Source organism: Ursus americanus, chromosome 5 (assembly GCF_024610735.1).
Source record: "Ursus americanus isolate L20-20 chromosome 5, mUrsAme1.1.p, whole genome shotgun sequence".
Classification (NCBI taxonomy): domain Eukaryota; kingdom Metazoa; phylum Chordata; class Mammalia; order Carnivora; family Ursidae; genus Ursus; species Ursus americanus.
Genome location: NC_142131.1, coordinates 51,779,566 through 51,800,603, shown reverse-complemented (window position 1 = coordinate 51,800,603; position 21,038 = coordinate 51,779,566). Strand labels below are relative to the sequence as shown.

The window sequence follows — 21,038 nt, the reverse complement described above, 5'->3', positions numbered from 1 at the left end:
TTTGTGCAGCCCGGAGACTTGGGGGCCCCAGGTGGCTCCTAGGAATGCAGTGCCCAGGCCCGGGGCGGGGGTGGGGGCCCTGGGGCCAGGTTTTTAGTGCCGGGGGGAGGAAAGGAGGAGGAAGAGCAAAATGGTGTCCTTAGAGTCTCCGGGGTTGGGCCTGGCTCTGCCTTCAGTTTAACTTTTTTAGATGTCATTATTTTACCTAGATACTACAACTTTTTTGCTTTACATGTAATTGGATTTTTCTTCCTTTTTTTTTTTTTCTTAATCTTAATCTTCACAGCAGTCTATACTAGAGGAAGAGGGAGATCCCTGGTCTCCCCAGCTCCCCACCCCAAGATAACATTGCTACGAGTTTAGGCTACATTTCCAAATTGTTTTTCCTTGAATATACTTATATTTTACAGAAATGGGAACACACCACACATGACGTCCATAGGGAGCTCGGTGGCCATATCCGCAGGTCCCATGATTGGGCTCACCCCTCCCCTGGGGCCCAGCTGTAGCTCCAGTCCACCTTGATTGAGGTGGTGTTGCTCTGGAGAGGCCCTGATGACATGAGACGTTGGAGCTAATACCTCCACGGTTCTAAGGAATTGTTCTTTGGCCTCATTGTTGATTTAGTCGTTTAAAAAAAAAAACAAAAAACAACCCATGCAGTCAAACCTCATCTCAGCGTGGCACTGTAGCTGTTTCACAACCCCCATCTCCAAACACATCAGATAACAGGGCCCAGTCTGCAGCAGCTGCATTCAGATCGTTCCAGGAAGAGTGATATCATGTGACTTTAATTGGGCCTGTCGCCCCCATCCCTACCCTTGTTGCCTCTTCTGTAGGGAACCAGTTCCCCGGCAGCTCTGGAATCAGAGAGTTTAGGGGACAAATCGGGAAGATCTGGTCTAGTCAATCCCTGGTTCTTGAATGAGTGACTCAAGCAAATGACTCAATTTCTCCATCTCTGAATTTTCTCTTCTAGAACATAGGAACTGAGTGGGGTAAGTAATCCTGACCTCAGGTATCTGTTGTGAGTATTGGATGAAACAGTAGCATAGCTTGGCATTCATGGCCAGCCAGGATTACCCCTTAGGTCGTCCCAGCCTCCTGACAGCCTACTCTCTACCTAACCTCCTGCCCCCTCATGTCCCTCCCACTGCATGTCTGGGTTTGAACTTACCCATACCCATCCTTCCACCCTCCTGTTTTAGAACTAAAATGGGCTAATTCAAAGAACTGTGGATTCATCCTTACAGTGGAACACTCCGCAGCTCTCCTGTGAATGGATGGTTTTGCACTCTTCTGTTGCCCTTGCTTTGAGTAAACACGTTGCCCCAAGCCCCAGAAAATCCTGCTCAGACCCTGAGGTTCGTGTGGGTTTTGTGAAGCTGGTCCTACCCTCTGGCCTAATCAATTAGAGAGCTCCATGGCCCTGGCCATGATTGATTCAGGGCTAGGCAAACATGGAAGATACTAACCCAACAGCCACTCACAGCCTCCCTTCTCCTTTGCTGCTTCCCACTGTAGCCTCTGGAAACTTAGCTACTCTCCCAGCTTCTTAGCCAGGATATGGCCAGGTAACCTAGTTCTGGCCAGTGAAGTAAAAAGATGGCTCTGGGAAGACGCTGTACTTCCTGACAAAAGTGACATGCTTACAAAACAAACTGTCTCTGTTCCTTCCCTTTTCTTCCTGACTCGAAGGCAGATGTGATGCCTGGAGCTGGGAAAGCCATGTCGTGACCCCGAGGCAACAAGCATAAGGATAGAGTGAAAGATAGAAAGAATGTAAGTCCTTAATATTTGAATGGTACTGGGACTCCTGCTTCTGGACTTCTTTTAAGTAAATAATAAATATCCGTATGGTTTAAATGTTAAGCCACTGTTAGTAGAGTTTACTGTGACTGAAGTTGAAAACATGACTCATCGTTACAGCGGATGACTCAGGTCTTCCGAGGGGGTTATGCTGGTATTTAGGGGAGATACATTGTGGTGAGCTGTAAAATCCAGGAAAGCTTAGAGCTGCTGGGGAGAAAAGTAGAACCAAGAGAAAAGAGATACAGAACCCTGATGACATTACTTGAGCCACTTAGATTTAGCCATGTCTGAAACCAAGTATACCCCGTGAAGTTCAATAGTTGGGTGAACAAATGAGTGAAAACACAAATAATTTTTTTTCTACCCTGAGGCTAGTTAGAAGAAATTCTGGAAAGATACTTAGTTATCTATTGCTGCATAATAGGTGATCTCAAACCTCAGTGGGTAAAAACAGTGAGTCCAATAAGAGCTACAGAGAAATGTGCTGTGAAGCCACGAAAAGACATGGAAGGAAACTGAAAGGTGTGTCACCGAGAGAAGCTGATCTGAATAGGCTATGTCTGCTGTAATATTCCAATGATATAACATTCTGGAAAAGGCAAAACTAGAGAGACAGTAGAAAGATCAGTAGTTGCCAGCAGTTAGGGAGGAGGAAGGGATGAGTAAGTGGAGCACAGAGAATTTTTAGGGCAGTGAAACTGTTCTGTGTGATGGTGTCGTGGTGGATACATGTCGCTCTACCTGTGTCTTCACCCAGGGAACGTACGAGAATGAACCCTGATGAAAATGGTGGGTTTTGGCTGATACGACGTGTCCGTGTAGGTTCATCATACAAATAACAAATATTTGTTATATTTAGAACAACACATGTGCCCCCCTCTGGTGGGAGATGGTGATAATGCGTGAGGCTGTGCATCTGTGGGCACAGAAGGCATATAGGCGTTCTCTGTACCTTCCTCTCAATTTTGCTGTGAACCTAAAACCGCTCTAAAAAATCCTTTAGGGCATCTGGGTGGCTCAGTCCGTGAAGTGTCTGCCTTTGGCTCAGATTCCAGGGTCCTGTGTTGGGCTCTCTGCTCCGCAGGGAGTCTGCTTCTCCCTCTGCCTCTCCTCCCATTCTTCTCTTAATCTCCCTCTCTCTGTCTCAAATAAATAAAATCTTAAAAAAAAATAAAACAATCCTTTAAAAACATTTATTTTTTATGATCTCTCATGATTTCTATATGCCAGATATTCAGACAGGGTACAGTGGGAATGATGAATGAGCCTTAAATGGAAGCCTGGAAGCCTGGAAGCCTGGAGCTGGAATCACGAGGCTTGTTTACTCACCTGTCTGGTGGTGGAGCTGACTGGCGGCTGGATACTTGCCTAAGGGCTTCTCCTCGTGGCCTGGGCTTTCTCACAACATGGTGGCTGGGTTCCCAGAGGAAGCACATCGGACAGATGTGGGTGCCACACCATGGAATGGACTCTAGAGCCACACCATCTGTATTTGAATCCCAGCTCTGCTACTTACTGATTGGGTAACTTCTGGTAAGTCACTTAATTCCTCCATGCCCTAACTGCTTCATCCCTAAAATAGGAAAAATATCTTCTTTATAGTATTTACTATTATAACGAAGAATGATTACCTCAGGGAGGAATACGTGATTTAATAGATGTAAGATTCTTAGAATAATGCCTGGCACAGAGTTAGCCATCACTAAGGGATTTTTTGAGATGGGTCTTGAAAGAGAATTAGGATTTGGTCATTGAAGAAGAGGAGGATGGCATTATAGGCTGGGGTGATCAAAAGCATAGAGGCACAGAGGCTGGGGCTGAGGTGTTCGCTAGTGTAAAAAATAAAAACAGAACACCCAGTTAAATTTGAATTATTCCTAATTGCCTACACGTATATACTTTGAGATAAAAAATATTGCATAAAACACATTTATTCTTTTTTTATTTTAAGATATGCTTATTTATTTGAGAGAGAGAGAGTGTGGGGTGCAGAGAGGAGAAGAGAGAGAGAGAAAATCTTAAGCAGACTCCCTGCTAAGTGCGGAGCCTGACTCGGGGCTGCATTCCACAACCACTGAGATCATGACCTGAACCAAAATCAAGAGTTGGATGCTTAACCCACTGAGCCACCCGGATGCCCCAAGACATACTTATTCTAAAAACAGATTTTTGTTTATCTGAAATAAATTATGTATCTAACTTAGGTACCTATTTATTTCATTATATTTCCCTGGTGATTTGGCTCTCCTTAATAGTTCCTTGTTTTGCAGAATTTGCCTATAAAATTCCCTGAAGTTACAGTCTATGTTGCATTTACATTTTAACATGATTTCTGCAGTGATCACATCTGACTTACTCTGCTCTTGGCCAGTGAGAAACCGTGCTCAGCATTAGCATTACGAGCCAGCATATGGAACATGTACTTGCAAAGAGTTCACAACGCTAAGAATTGCTCTTCAGATGTGATTGAAGTACATAATACCATCATCTTCCGTAGCATAAGCTGCTTTTCCACTCTTTAAGATTACATTGCATGTCTTGATCAATAACTTTGTAAAGTGTCCACTAACAAAAAGGAGCATTGTCATCAATTTCTATTCCTTTTTTCTTCAGTACTACACATGTTGATTCTACTTGTTCCCATGCTGAAAGATTTTTAGTAACCTCTAAGTAAAATAATTTAATTTTTCAATGGGTGAAATACATTTCAAAAGATAGTCATAGCAGGTGCTGAAATAATTATCCACTTTGGGCTGAAATTTATTTTCCAGCTCACACATAATATCCCTTTTAAGAAGAGCTCTGAGGGGTGCCTGGGTGGCTCAGTCGGTTGAGCTTCTGACTTTTGATTTCTCAGGGTCGTGAGATTGAGCCCCACATTGGGCTTTGTGCTCAGCGTGGAGTTGGCTTGTCCCTCTCCCTCCACTCCTCCCCCTGCTCTCTCTCTCTCAAATAAATAAATAAGATATTTTTAAAGAAAAGAATAGCTTTGATAGTAAAAGGGATAAACGTTAAATCAGTTCTTCCTTACCACATTCAACAAGTTCCTTAGCAACGGAGCACTTCAGTAGCAGTTGTTCTTTCAATTTGCATAATCCTGCTGCAAAATTGATAGTGAAAATCTATGAACAAAAAATAAGTAAACTTCATTCAGTGCAGTGTTTAAAAAGCTAACAGGAATTTTGGACCAACAACTGACTTCTTAGAGAGTATTTCTTAGAGAAGAAAACCCTTTTCTTTAGAATTCAAGTACCATGTCAGGGCTTCACATGAATGAAGGATTTTCTCGACTGTGTTGACTAAAGAGAACCAATAGTTTCTGAATGTGAGAGAAATGAAGATTATTGAATGCCAGTGAGATCACAAAAATCCTAAATTGCTCACTTAGAACAATGTCAGTGCTGAAGTAGGAGAGCAGTTTCGGGACAGTTACTTCAATCTCAATAACAAAGACATCCGCTTCTGCTGAGTAGCATTACGCAGAACAGGAGCAGGATAACCAGCCATAGAATTATTTACGCCATGCTTCAGCTTTGAGTAAGCATTGTTTATACCCTTATGCAAACATTCACCAAAAGTTGTGTTTGTATTATCTCCAACAAAAGTAGTAAAAACATTTTTAATAACTTTTTTATATATACACAATGCAACTGCATATAGTTATTGTATGTAATTTGATGGATTTGGACATACGCACACACCTGTGAACCATCACCACAGGCAAGGTAATACACGTATCCATCACGTCCAAAGGTTTCCTGTGCCCCTTTGTTGTGTGTGTGTGTGTGATTAACTGTGAACTCAGTGAGTGTCTCTGCATAAATTCACTGCTATTTCTGAGGTCTTATCTGGAAGAGATTCTACTCACAATGGCCTTATCAACACTCCTTTTTTACAAGAAAAATACTGCACAGGGGAAAAGCTGTTTCTGCGTTGAGATTACTTGCATTGTGGCTATGCCATAAAGTGAGATGTTTACATATTTGATTACCTCTGTAATGCTAAATGGAGCTTTCACATTTTTATTATAGCAGTAGAATTCATTCTACCACTTGAAATTTGCTTGCAATTTTGTTTTTGTTTTGTTTTTTTTTTAAAGATTTTATTTATTTATTTGACAGAGAGACAGCCAGCGAGAGAGGGAACACAGCAGGGGGAGTGGGAGAGGAAGAAGCAGGCCCCCAATGGAGGAGCCCGATGTGGGGCTCGATCCCAGAACGCCAGGATCACGCCCTGAGCCCAAGGCAGACGCCCAACGACTGAGCCACCCAGGTGCCCCTGTTTTGTTTTGTTTATTTGATTGTTTTTGCTTGCAATTTTGGAACTGGAAAACAGTTTCAGTAGTAGTACCTTCGGATGGTTATTTGAGCTGAAAGAGTGATCATGATATACAATGTGGAAGGCCATAACATTTCTGCTGCAATTATTTTATCATTTTCACCTGAATTTTTCTTAATAAAAAAAAATCTGTTTATCACTTTCCTTAACACTAGTTAAGGAAATCCTACATCTCTTATGCGTTCCTAACACTAGTTAAGGAAATCCTACATCTCTTATATCTTTCTTACCACCATTTTAAAAAAATATTAAATGAACAATCACACACCGCGGAAAGCTACAAAAGGAATTTTCCTTGTTTAATAAATGACTACTGCTCAGAAAGTTCACAAAATTTATGCTTGCTATTGGTTTTGGGGGTGGGTTCAAATAGACAGAAATTTAAAAAATAGATAATGGAAACTACAAGAGTCAAAGAGATTGAATTTGAAGATCTCACTGCTGCAACAGTGCACCCGCACTGGCAAGTTTGCCCTCACAACCAACCATAAACAGGGGTCCAAATGTTCAAAGGGCTGCACATTTGCAAACTAACATTAAATTGAACTTGAAGTCTGATGCAGAAAAGATGAACTTCATGTTGGCCTGAAAGTGAGAAGTGTGCTTTTAAGTCTTAATCAGCTAGAACTGGTTTTATTGAAGGTCTGGGGAAGCGTAGTGCAAGGGGCTGGTGGACTTTCACGAGAAAAAGCACGCAGGAAAGTTAAGGAGACTCAGCTGAGCTGGTGCTGGCACTGGAGCAAGGCGGCTTTTGACTCGCTGACTTTCAAGCTTGGGCTCTGGAGTGAGGGGCTTGCTGATTGGCTGTTGTCTAGGCGAGGGCCGTCACTGATTGGCTGGCTCTCAGCGGCTGGGGGCTGTCCTTGACTTGCCGACTTTCAGAAGCGTGGTTCCCGGGGTGAGATTTTTGCTGATTGGCTGATTTTCGGAACAAAAATCGTAAGTTATCTCTTATTAATGGTGGTCATTGTTCACGACTTGGAACTTTAGCCAAAGAACAGTATTTTGCTTTCCGGAATATGAAAATAAGTACCTTTATTTTGCAGTTTTCCTCTTTATACTTCCCTCAGTTAAACCTGCAGACCATACGGGATTGTCCAGATCTTTATTTGTATAGTTGCTTTTCAGTTAGTGCGGCCTTTAATTGACTTAAGTACCAATTATGGTGGAGGGAAAAATAGCTCTGATGCTTGTTTTTGTAATTTAATTTAAAAAAAAGGCTGAGTACAGGACATTCATGGCATCCTGTCAGTAGGTAGAGAGCTCAGGACAAAATACAGGATATGTCCTGTATATACAGGCAACTCTGGGGAAAGTGGAGGGAAAAGAAGAATCTCCGTCCACAACAGAAGTAAATCCAATTCTCATTTCCTTCTAGAAGGAGCATTCATTATAGCATACCTGCGTGTTAAAGGAAAATACTGGAAACAACCTAAGTGTCCATCATTGGGGAACTGGTTGGGTGAAGTTTTGCAGATCTATAAAATGGAACACGATGCAGCAGTTAAAAAGGAGGAGTTCTGTGAACTGCTATAAAGACTACCCCATAGTTAAGTTTAAAAAAAGCAAGATGCAGGGGTGCCTGGGTGGCTTAGTTGGTTAAGCGTTTGCCTTCGGCTCAGGTCATGATCCCGGGGTCCTGGGAGGGAGCCCCGCATTGGGCTCCCTGCTCAGTGAGGAGCCTGCTTCTCCCTCTCCCTCTCCCTCTCCTCCTGCTCGTGCTTGCTTGCATGCTCACTGGCTCTCTCTCTCTCTCTCAAATACATAAAATCTTTAAAAAAGAAATCAAATGTGTAACCTGGGCATGGACAAGAGCCACAGGTTTGATATGCTGGGGGTGTGAATAGGATGTTTTCTGAGCCCGGTTACCCTTCTGCACCACGATGGATCTCTGAGGCTGGCCGACCGGCTGTGTGGGATGTTTCCCACGTCTCCAAGTCTCTTCCACATCACAGAGCACAGGAAGCAGCCTGGGGCTGGAAAAGGAGCAATGTCATCCCACATAGCATATGACCAAGAAACAGAGCTCACAATAAATGCGCTAAATTGCACAGGCAGGCAAAGGAAATAGGAACTACCCTCATTATTTATGGAGAGTTCACTTCCTGGGGCTCTCTGTTGCTGATGGAGATGAAAACCAAGAAGGGCACTCTAGAGCAGCCTTGGGATCTCAGAGCTGGAGGTCTTCTCCAGGGAGAGTCAATCTGCTTTGAGAATAATAGCTTTTTCCTGGCAGACACAGATCTCTGCAGCACAGAATGTATTACAGAGGCAGAGTGTGATAAGAACTTTTGAAAGTAGAGGGGTTGGGAGGAGTAGAACCCCCTGTTGCCGCTAATCACCATCATCATAGGAGATGATATTTACTGAACATTTATTGTGGTACACGGACAGGTGCTTTGCCTGCATTATCATCTCAGTCCTTAGAACAGCCCTTTGAGGTCGGCACGATTATTCCAATTTTACTGAGGAGAAAACTAGTAGACAGAGGTTTAGAATTTCACTCAGGGTCATTTAAGTGGGTGGCCTGGGGCTTGAACTCAAGCTGTCTGTGCTCTTAACCATTCAGTCATACTGCCTCCAACAGAGGGCTTCTCCAATGCAGGGTAAAAACCAATGGAAAGCCTCAAGTAGGGACGCCTGCGTGGCACAGTGGGTTAAGTGGCCTACTCCTGGTTTCGGCTCAGGTTATGATCTCGGGGTCCTGGAATTGAGCCCCATGTCAGGCTCCAGGCTTAGTGAGGAGTCTGTTTCAGGATTCTCTCTCCCTCTGCCCTTTCCCCCGCCACCAACTCCACCCCCCACCCACTCATGCCTTCTCTCTCTAAAATAAATAAATCTTAAAAAATTTTAAAAATATAAGCATCAAGCATTCATTGAGCACCTGCTGTGTGCCTGGGGCTGGGAGAGGTGCCGTGGGAAACATTTGGTATTTGAATGCTAGCATGACTCTAGGAATGTGATTTCCTTTAACTGAGGGGAAATTCATATAACATAAAACTAACCATCTTAAAGTGACCAATTCAGTGACATTGAGTACACTCACAATGTTGTGTAGCCATTGCCTCTATTTAGTTCCAACACATTTTCAGCACCCCAAAAAGAAACCCCCTCCCCATTTAGCAGTTCTTCTCCATTTTCCCCTCTTCTCAGCCCCTCTAACCACCAAATCTATGTTCTGTCTCCATGGATTTACCTATTCTGGATGGTTCTTGTAAACTGAATCATATCATATATGACCTTCTGTGTCTGGCTTCTTTCACTTAGTATAATGTTTTCAGAGTTTATCTACATTGTAATAGGTATCACCACTCCAGTCCTTTTTATGACTAAATTATATTCCGTGTATCCATCTGCCACACCCTGTTTATCTGTCCACTCACTGATGGGCATTTGGGCTATGTCCACACTTTGACTATTGCAAATGTGCTAGGACAGAGAACCGGTTCCAAACAGGTTTGGTTGTTCACCGCTTGAAAATCAAGAGACAAGTGATGGAAGGAAAGGAAAGGTGGCCTTATTCTGGAAACTGGCAACCTGAGAAGATGGTAGACTAATGTCTGAAAGACCATCTTCCCTGTCCAGGGGAAGCTGGAGGGCTTGAAAGGGAAAGGGATGGGAAGAGGCCGGGGGGACTGCGTGCAGGAGAAGCAGGTGCCCGGGCCGTTCCTCCTATGTTGACACGACCCTGAACAGACTTGGTGCCATCCGTGGCAGCTGTTTCCGAATGTGGTCAGGCCTTACCTTGTGGGAAAGTTTGGTTCTCCACTCCTCCAAACCCGTGGTCTGCAAATCTCAAGGAAAGTAAGTGAGCACTGCTGCACATCAGGGGACATGGGTTAGCAAGCAAGGAACGCATAAGTTCGAAGCAAGTTGACCCTTAGGCCCCGTGCAAGGGCTCCCACACAAGCAGTGCTGCTGGGAACGTGTGTACGTGTGTTTGGAGACCTGCTTTCACTTCTTTGGAGGAGATACCTGGGGGTGGAATTGCTGGGTCACATGGTAATTCTATGTTTAACTTTTTGAGGAACCCCCAAATTGGAATGTGCTATTTTGGCATTGGAGTCTTTTCTTGGTACCTTGGCTTTCTCCTATCCAGGAAAAGGAGAGAGCTCCTTTCCAGGGTGATCAAGAGAGATACAGTGTGGTGTAGTGAAGACACAGGCTGGCGTAGTTCTGAATCTCTGCTCTGCCGCTCGTTAGAGCACGTGTGTGGCCTAGTTGTAAGCCTCTTTGAGGTGGTTTCCTTATGTGTAGAAATGGAGATGATCCCATCATCCATCCATCCATTCACTCAGTGAATCTGCTGAGGGCTTATTGTGGTCCAGGTGATGGGGATAGAGTGAGCCTTCATTGAGTTTACAGAAGGGGGACTGGGGGGAGTGGGGAGGAACCAGGAGTGAATTCTTTTGCAAAAGGAAGAAACTTTTTTTTTTTTAAAGATTTTATTTTTAAATAATCTCTACGCCCAACATGGGGCTTGAACTTGCAACTCTGCAATCAGGAGTCATATGCCCTACTGACTGAGCCAGCCAGGAGCCCGAAAACAAAGAGTCTTTTTGTCATGAGAATATTCACTCCCTTTTTTTTTTTTTTTAGACTTTATGTAAATTCAAGTTAGTTAACATAGTGGGTATTATTAGTTTCAGTGGTAGAATTTAATGATTCATCAGGTGTATATAACACCCGGTGCTCATTACATCAGGTGCCTTCCTTAATGCCCATCACCCAGTTACCCCAGCTCCCCACTCCCTCCCCTCCAGCCACCCTCAGTTTATTTCCTATAATAATCACTCCCTTTAATCACAAATACATCGGAGTGGGACTTCAGCGTATTCACCTCTGTCCCCACAACAAACACAGGGCCTCCAGGAAGAGATACATCATTTGGGGTTCTGGGGTGGCAGGCAGCAGAAATTGAGCAGCTTGGTTGAGCAGATATTCCTGGAAAAAAAAGATTAGGTTAGCTCCCAGAATCGAAAGAATAACTAAACAGTAAGTCTTCTGGGAGGCCAGGTAGGGACAGGTATGTCAGCACCAGCAGCTTGTAGCTCTGCCTTCCCTGGGGCTCTGCCCTCCCTGCCCCTGCTCCGACCTTGTCTCTCACCTGCGGGCGCCCCGCCTGGCTCCCAGGGCCTGACCCCCCAGTCCCGGCTCGGGGCACGGCACGTGTGCTGTGACAGGCACTGCCTGTAATTGGAGGTTGGGCTTTGCCCCACTCCAGGGGGTTCGTCACATTACTGTCAGCAGAGGTTCGAATTCTCATTAGGACAATCTTCTAGCAAATACCAGTTCAAGTGTCTTGAGGAAAAGTGTCTCTGTATGAAGTCACTGTTGGGGCTGAAAGAGCAAAACCCGGCCTGGGTGGACAGTGAAAATCAGCTTGCAGTGCAAGAGAAAGAAGCCAGGAGGACAGAGACGATAAAGCCAGCAGGAAAGCCATCAGGAAACACTGTTTCTCCTGCAGTCATGCAGAAGCTGTGAAATGTCATAGGGACCTCTCTTTGGGCGACCAGTGCTTTCTGATCTGTGACAGAAGATAAAAGCAAAGACCTCCTTTGCTATTCTCATCGATTATGGAGGACAACCAACTGCTCAGCCGCCCTCACGTCACAATAGCTTTCAATCCCCAGTTAACTCTGCTTTTCTCAATCCCAAGTCCCCAAAGAGCAGCGAGTGCAGTCCCACCTCCCTGCGTCAAGTCAAGATGTCCGATTCCATCAGACCTCAGGCGCAGCCTCGCTCCCGGTGGCCTTGGGATAATGAGGCTTCACGGGCCTTCAGGGGCTGCGATAGAGGACTGTGATTGGCAGCCCCACCAGGACCCTGGGATGGAGGGCTGAAGTTTCCGCAGAAGAAAGTGGAATGCTGTTCTCAGAAAAACATACAAGTATTGGGCAACCAGACCCAGGAGCTGGCTCTTGGAGTAGGTGCTCAATTAATGCTAATTTTTATTATTGAGGTTATACTCTTAGCAAATATCTTATAAAGTTATAATTAATCTTGATGATTGAACATTTGCTGTGGGCCAGGCATTGCTCGTCTATTTAAGTCTTTTTTTTTTTAAGATTTTATTTACTTATTTGTCTCAGAGAGAGATTGAGAGAGAACACGCAAGCAGGAGGAGCGGCAGGAAGAGGGAGAAGCAGTCTCCCTGCCGAGCAAGGAACCCAATACTGAACTTGACCCCAGGACTCCGGGAGCATGACCCAAGCTGAAGGCAGACGCTTAACTGACTGAGCCACCCAGGCGCCCCTCTTCTATTTAATTCTTGAAGCAACCTCACACCTATTTCATAAGGCCCTCCACGCTTTCTAGGACACGCTATCTATGCAGGGAGAGTTGTCCAGCATGAAGACTAGAGGCAGATTGTTCCAGCCCTGGGTGTGGCCTCAGTGACTACTCCAGCCTAGCAGTGTCCCCTGGATCTCTCTAGATCCTTGCTGGGGACGTGTGAAGGCAGAAGTGGCTTCCGGCCCGACATGCACATGAGGTCAGAGGACTCACACTCCACTCAGGCAGCAGCAATGGTAACAACAACCATTCAAAGCACTCAAAGTGGCTTTGTTTACTACGTACACCAGAGACCTTGCTGAGAGTTTTGCACGTATCATCTCATTTAATCAGCAGAGCAGCCCTGAGAGCTTCCTTATTTGACAGATGAGGAAGCTGAGGCCAGGAGATGTTTCTTGCTGAGGTCACATAGTTGATGAATGACAGAGCCAAGACTCGAACCTAAGTCTGTTTAGAGCTCACGTGCTAAAACCACAAGGCTACATGGCTTGAATGACCTGCAACCATCTGGAAACACAGCCTTTGTTTATATTTTTATAATCATTTATGTATGTACTTGTTCATATATATATATATTTATGTTTTAAGGATTTTATTTATTTGACAAAGAGACAAAGAGCACAAGCAGAAGAGCAGCAGAGGGTGAGAGAGAAGCAGGCTCCCCGCCAAGCAAGGAGCCCAATGTGGGGCTTGATCCCAGGATCCTGGGATCATGACTCAAGCAGAAGGCAGATGCTTATCTGACTGAGCCACCTAGGCGCCCCAATATTTTAAATAAATTAACGAATAAAGTGCTTAGCATGGGGCCTGGCACATGAGACTCATGAATGTTTATGACAGTTACAATGGATGTGTTCTTGACAAGGATATAAAATCCTATTCTCACCATAACTTTAGGTTACGATTCTCATTTTATCTTCATTGCTCAGTGATGATCAATTTGCCAAGGCTCTTAGATGATCTCCATCTTTCGCCCAAATGCCATCTGCCAGATTTCTCTCTCACGCTCTTTATGTGGCGAACACTTAAGGGCAAGTGCCTAAAAAATAAAAGCATCTCTTGGCAAATTCTTTTGGGAAGGGAAGAGTCCTGTTGTCATGGGGTGAATAAGTGATCACCCCTAATTCTTCTTTTTGTAATCTCAGGAATCCGGATTTGGGGAGAGAATGGGGGAGTGGAGACCATGATGGCTGTCCCACAGACGGGGGAAAGCCCAGGGTTGTCTCTGTGCCTGAGAGTAGCCAGAAGGGCTCAGAGTATCGTTCTGACCATTGGCATCGCCATCATCATCAGCCCAGCAGCTGGGCCAAAGTGCAGGGTCCTGAGCCCCACTCCAGGCACTCTGAGGCCATGTGTCTGGAGATGGTGCCTGTGAACCTGCATTTAGCATGTCTCCTAGTGAAGAACTATAATCTGATTCTGTTATCAAGGAGAAACTGCCTGGGGCTAGGCTGGGGTCACTGTCAGAGGAGCAAGTATGTTTCAATAGTGCCTTGTGGATGGCTATCTTTTTAGGGGTCTCCTGTTTGGCTCTCACATGTCTTCCCTGCACAACTTTTCATCATGGCCTCACTTGCCTTTTTAATGTCACTTCCTCATTACACTAGTGCTCTAAGAGTGCGCCTCTGGAGAATGCATTGGTGGGGAGGGGGAGCCATCACTGTCCCTGCTTCTTCCCCAGATGCAGTTCTGCTCCCAGAGGCTGCTTGCATAGGGCGTCTGTCCTCCCAGGCCCCTCACTTTTTTCTTACTTCTTTTGGTCTTGCTGCTGCCCTTTCATCACAGGGGAGGCAGAGAGGATGCTCCTAGAATGTGAAAGACCCATTTGCCTTATGCAATTCAAGGACGAAATTCACATGAATCAGTTTTTCCTTTGGATTTGAGGCACTGATATTTGTAACTAATTTAGTACCCACTGGATTGAGAGAATTGAAGCCTATTTGTTTATGCCCTTGGCTGACCTTCCCTCCCTTCTTCCTGCTTTTGTTTATTTCTCTAGCCGCCATTGCAGGTTTCATTTATCAGTCTGGCTTGCTTTGGGATGCCAGCAGAGGAGGCAGGGCATGAATCTGTGCCTGGCTAGGGGTTTAAGAGGAGGCTTTAGGAGCACTGTAGGAAGAAAGGAATAAATGCATATAAAACACCTTGTTATAGTTCAACAACAACAACAACAGCAAATAATACCAATTGAAAAATGAACAAATGATTTAGATACACCTTTCTCCAAGGAAGATACACAAATGGCCGATAAGCCCATGAAAAGATAGTCAACATCATTAACCATTAGGGAAATGCAAATGGAAACTACAATGAGGTACCTCTTTGCACCCATCTGGATAGCTTTTGTCAAAAAAACCCAGAAGATAACAAGTGTTGAAGATGTGGAGAAATTGGAATTCTAGTGCACCGCTGATGGGAATGTAAAATGGTATAGCAACTGTGGAAAACACTCTGGCGGTTCCTCAGAATTAAGAATGGAATTAACACATGAACCAATAAGCCCACTTCGGGGTATATACCCAAAAGAACTGAAAGCAAGGACTTGAAGAGATACTTGCATACCCACATTCCTAGTACTATTCGTCACCATGGTCAGAAGGTAGAAACTATCCAGGTGTCCATTGTCAGGTGAATGGATAAACACCCTGTGGTATCTACATACCATGGAATGTTACTCAGCCTTTAAAAGGAAGGGAATTCTGGTTCATGCTACAACCTGGATGAATCTTGACATTATACGAGGTGATATAAGCCAGTAACGGAAGGATATATATTGTATGATTTGGTTTCTGTGAGGTACTTGGGGTAGTCAAATTCACAGAGACAGGAAGTAGAATGGTGGTTGTCAGGACTGGAGGCGATGGGGAAGGGAGGCTTATTTTTAATGGGTATGGAGTTTCAGTTTGGGAAGGTGGGAAGAATGCTGGAGATGGATGGTGGTGACGGTTGCACACCAGTGTCAGTGTAAATTCCCAACACGGGTGCACTAACAGACTCCGGAAAGAGAGCGACTGCTCACAGTTAGGCTACTGCTCTTCGTCTTTGTTCAGCAATTCCGTATCCAGGGATGTGCACTTCCCCTGACTTTCCTCTCTGTCAGGACTTTAGCAGTTGGTCAGTCCTGCAAGCAGTGGTTTTGTCTGAGGGCCAGACAAACAGGAAGTGCCATGTGGCGAGAGCTGCTGACCTGGGAAATGCACGGCTCTGGGGCTTTGGCTGCGTGAGGAGAGCAAAGAAGAATTTCTGTCGTGACTACAACTTGAGCTCCTCTGGAGAAACCTGCCCCGGTTGGTTTTCTCCAAGGTTTGGGTTTTTCTAGAAAATTACCTTTTGACTTCCAACCAGGCAGTTTCTGATGCCTCTTGGAGATGTTGTGAACAAATTGCTCACGTTTTTTTCTACCTGATAATCACTCACATGGACCAGTCCCTTAAGTAACTCTGCCTTCTGTACCCCAAAAAGCTTGGGTGTCCAGGATCATTTCATGAAGGAAGGATGGTATAGAAACCACTGTTTTCTGTAAGTCAGAGATTGCATACAATTTCTTGAGTGTTTTGGTTGCCATTATCCATGTACCATCTGTGTTATTATTTACTTAACATTTTTTAAAGTCATTGTTTAAACCTTAGCATTCTCCTAATCAGTTGTTATCTATGAAGTCATGGATTTTATTTTATTTATTTTTATTATTTTTTATTTTTTGGGTTTTATGTCCATTATGCACACATGGATTTATACAAACTTTTTTTTTTTTAAGATTTTATTTATTTATTCGACAGAGATAGAGACAGCTAGCGAGAGAGGGAACACAAGCAGGGGGAGTGGGAGAGGAAGAAGCAGGCTCATAGCGGAGGAGCCCGATGTGGGGCTCGATCCCATAACGCCGGGATCACGCCCTGAGCTGAAGGCAGACGCTTAACCACTGTGCCACCCAGGCGCCCCATATACAAACTTTTTAAAAAAGATTTTATTTTTAAGTAATCTCTACACACAATGTAGGACTCGAACCCACAGCCCTGAGATCAAGAGTCGCCTCTCCACCGACTCAAGCCAGCCAGGCCTCCCTACACACAGAATTTAAATAAACACATAACAAGGGAAAAAATTTGTAGAAATCCTCAGGTATATATACTGTACCTCAGGAGCACAGGCCTAAGTTACGGTGCTCTGAGTAAAGCTATGGAGGTGGATTCGGTCAGGGGACTGCTGTGGCCAGTGGTTCTTCACCTCTGGGGGCAAACCCAGTTAGAAGGCAGTGTGTTTCTTAGAATCACTCCAGACTCCTATTAGCACTGGGGCATTCTCCCCAAGTTTCTTCCTTCTATTAGGGCGGCTGTTTGCACCCTGCTCCACCACACCCTGGGCCGAGCAAGTCAGCTGACTTGCCTGGTTGCCCTTAGAACTCTGCACGGTGTCCGGTGTCCTCAGTCCCAGAGAGAGCTGGTCAGCTGAGCTAGGGAGTCATAGGCTGCTTTTCTTTGCTAGATGTGTCTCTTAACCTCCTTTTTAAAAAGGTTTATTTAAAAATGTGTTTATTTAAAAATGTGTTTGTTTATTTGATTGAGGTACAATGTTTATATCTTAAATGTACAGCTCGATGAATTTTTCTGTGAGTATATACCCATGAAGCTACCACTCAAATCAAGGTACAGTCCTGTGCTGTTTGGTATGGGACTTAGCCTCGTAGGGCTATTGAGCAATTGAGGAGTGGCTAGTTGAGGGTTCCCTGGGGTGGCTTAGTCACTAGGGTGTGCGACTCTTGATCTGGGGGCTGTAGTTTGAGCCCCATGTTGGGTGTAGAGGTTACTTAACAAAACTTTTAAAAAATGAAGGGGGGCTCCTTGGAATTGAGATGTGCTATAAGTGTAAAATACATTTTCAACAACTTAGCACAAAAAAAACATATATATCATTGATAATTTTTAAATAGTAATTAAATGTCCAAATCACAGTATTTTGGATATTAAATAAAAATATATCATTAAAATTAAATTTCACTGGTTTCTTTTTAGCTTTTTAAATATGGCTACTAGAATATGTTAAAAGACATATATGGCTTACGTTATCTTTTTTTTAGGGACTGTGCTGGTATGGAACATTCCCAGCACCCTGAAGTCTCCTTTGTGTTCCTTTCCCATCAGTATCATCCCTACAGGGAACTCTTATCCTGATCCCTATCAGCAGAGCTTCATTTGGCCTGTTCTTGGCCTTCATGTAAATGGAATAATATAGAATGTACTTTTCAGTATTAGGCTTTTTTCATTCAACATTAGATCTGTGAAATCCGTTCATGGTCATTTCAACCATGTTGAAATGGTTTGTTATTTTTTATTGTTCTGTAGTGTTCTGTGCTATGAATAGGCAACGCTTTATTTTACTCATTCTATTGCTGATGAACACTGGTGTTTTCCCAGGGTTGGGTTATTGTTAATGAAGTTATTGTTAATAAGCTATAATGATTTTGTGTGTGTTCTTGGTGTACATAAACACACACTGCTGTTGGGATAGACCCAGGATAGAAACAGCTGGGTCATGGAGTGGATGCATGCTTTGCTTTAGTAATATCGCATGACGTTTTTCCAAAGTGGTTGTTAGAATTTGCCCTCCCATAGCTGTGCACGAGTCTCGGTTGTTCCACAGCTTCACTGACATTTGGTATTGTCAGTCCGTTTGATTTTGCCTAGTCTAGTAGAGAGGCAGTCACATTTTGCATTGAGAATAATTCTTACCATTTTCTTGTCTTGACAAGGTGAGAGACACCCACCCAGAGGATGTGTAGAACATAGACACAGGCGAAACAAAGACAATAAAAATACCCGTCATCTTAAGTCAACTACTGTTAATCTTTTTGTTCTTTTTTGTGTTTTTTTTTTTTTAGAAGATTTTATTTATTTATTTGAGAGAGGGCGAGCACAAGCAGGGGGAAGAGTAGAGGGAGAAGCAGACTCTCCACTGAGCAGGGAGCCTGCTGTGAGGCTCGATCTCAGGACCCTGAGATCATGACCTGAGCTGAAATCAAGAGTCAGATGCTTAACTGACTGAGCCATTCAGGTGCCCCACTATTAACTTTTTTTTTTTTAAGATTTTTTTTTTTAAGATTTTATTTATATTCGACAGAGATAGAGACAGCCAGCGAGAGAGGGAACACCAGCAGGGGGAGTGGGAGAGGAAGAAGCAGGCTCATAGCAGAGGAGCCTGATGTGGGGCTTGATCCCAGAACGCCAGGATCACGCCCTGAGCCGAAGGCAGACGCTTAACGACTGCGCCACCCAGGCGCCCCCCCACTGTTAGCTTTTGATAATCCTACACTTATTAGTGTGTGTACTGAAAAAAATGGCATCATACTATAATCATTTTTTCTAACAGTTTACCATGTCCATCTTTCCATGTTTACGAACATTCATCTACAGCATGGTTTTTAAAAGCTAAGTGATGTTCCATTTTATGGAATTGCCATAATTTGATCAGTCCCCTTATTCTTGAGCCTTTAGGCTATTACCCATTTTTCACTATTACAAACAGTGTTGTAATAAGCACCCTTGCCATTAAATCTTTGTTCTTGTCTTTAAAGTTTTCCAGCAGTGGAGTTGCTCGTTAAAAAGGCTGGCATGCATGTTTTGAAGGCTGCCAGTCTGTCTCCCTGGCAACTCCCTCCCTAGGCTTGACAAGAAAACCCTATCTCTTTTCAGTGAACAACATTTTGAAGGCAAGACAAGAGAATTTTCTCTAGAACACCGAGTTGCTCTTTCCTAGATCTAAAGTGCAGGAGGCACTGGTCCGTTAGTAATGCAGAAGCTCAGGCAGGTAATGTTCCTGGCACAGAGAGGGAGCTGTTGGGGTTCCCAAGGAAGAGCGATCCGGACCATGGAAGGGGAATGTGTATCTGTGAGAGGGCGAGTGCTAACTAGCTGAGTCAGACAGACCAGAGGGATCTCTCAGGTGAGGTCTATAGACAGGGTCTGATGAATGACAGATCACTAGGTCTTGACCGCTGCTAGGGCTATAATCCGTATCCCCAACAGCCTCTACTGCTCCCTCCATTTATGTGGGATGTTTACTCTGCGGGAGAGAGAATCAATGTCTGAATAAATGTCTGATTTGAGTACTCCACAGAGAGAGGGGCTTATTGAAGAAGCTGATAGAGCAATTCAAGATGGACACCCCAAGATTCAGGGCAAAGCAGAGCCACTTGAGGGCACAGGTGACCTGCTGTAGCCAGTTCCATCCCCAGCCCCAAGAAACATTCTGCTCTGGGACCTCTCATGATGGTGGATGTGGAGGTGATGCTTTTCCAAGGGGGTTCAGGAGCCACAGTCAGGAAGTGGTGCTAAAGAGCAAAAAAAGGCAAGTAGCTGCCTGGTGACTACAGAGGGAGGGCTGGTCTGTGTGCCCTTGTGAGGCTCCGCTCAGCACCTCCCAGAGAGACCTGGGACACTCTGAGGGGGGCAGGGTTACCCCATTGCACATGTGGGGGCCATGGAGGCTGGTAGCTGCCCTGCTCTAGAGTGGGCGATCCAGGAAAATGCGAGAAGCAAGCCGCACGTCTCTTATGACCTGGCCTCATGAGTCACCCACCAGTGCTTACACCATCCATTAGCTGACACTCAAGGGGAGGGGAATTAAATTCCACCTTTTGAAGGGACAGTGTCAGGGACTTACGCACATATTTTAAAACAACAGCAGCCAACAGTACATCTCACAGTCTGCACCTCTAGAAAACATTACTGGGAGTGAAGAGAGTTATTAGTTAATAAGTGTTGTTATGAGAACTGATTGGCCGTTGGAAAAAAAACACAACAAGAAAACAGAAACTTAGATTCCTACCTCACATTTTATGCTAAAATAAATTCCAGATAGTTGAAATACTTAAGTGTACAAAAGTATTGGAAGAAAATTTAGATAAATCAAAGTAGGATGGGTATGGGAGTCCTTAATTCTGTCATGTTCAAATTACTGCAAATTCAAGCTTTTAAGGGAAGTGTTGATGGGTTTATAAGAAATGATTGTCATCGGTTAAAAAAATGAAGTAGAGGAGGATATTGAATCATGACATCCAGGCTTAGGCAACACAAGAGAGATGATTAATCGATAGGATCACATGTGAAAATTAGACACATCAGAGGAGAAAAACCAAGCAAAAGTCAAATGAAAGCTGGACAAAATATTTGCCAGTTATAAGATAGATAAGAACTAACTCTTAGTAGAAAGGGCTCGTACAAATTCATGTGGAAAAAAAAAATACTCTAAAACGTGTCCCGGATGTGTCCTCTGCTGGGTGAGTGGATAGTAAGTGTGCAGGGAGAAGGTTGTGTGTGCAGTGTCTGCACTGCCCGCAGATCACTCCACGGGGCCAGGATGCAGGTCGAGTGAGTCTGTTGATTGCAGCTCTTTATTTCAGTTCCAAAAATGTCTGCACATTATTTCTGTTCCTCACCCTTCAGTTCTCTCCTCTCTCGCTCAGAGAAAGCTCATTCAGATACTTCCTGTGCAGTTTGTGACTCACAGCTAGATTATGGCCCAAGCAGTGCTGATTTCAGCAAGAAATCCTCCCCACAGCATGAATTGGGTCCCTGTGATGCCCAAAGAGTAAATCG

The 21,038-nt window shown here is 44.3% G+C and overlaps 1 long non-coding RNA gene across 6 annotated transcripts in view; it reads left to right on the top strand.

Moving 5' to 3' along the window:
• LOC123790212 (uncharacterized) overlaps positions 1–21,038 on the top strand; it is a 53,231-nt gene that overhangs the window by 150 nt on the left and 32,043 nt on the right. For 4 of the 6 annotated variants that reach the window (XR_015724548.1, XR_015724549.1, XR_006779040.2 and 1 more), the window contains exons 1-4: positions 86–998; positions 1,699–1,782; positions 3,043–3,345; positions 5,934–6,084. This is a non-coding gene — a long non-coding RNA (uncharacterized LOC123790212). Of the gene's footprint in view, positions 1–85; positions 999–1,698; positions 1,783–3,042; positions 3,346–5,933; positions 6,085–21,038 lie in introns of those variants that run through there. The other 2 variants (XR_015724552.1, XR_015724551.1) reach the window with 1 other exon arrangement.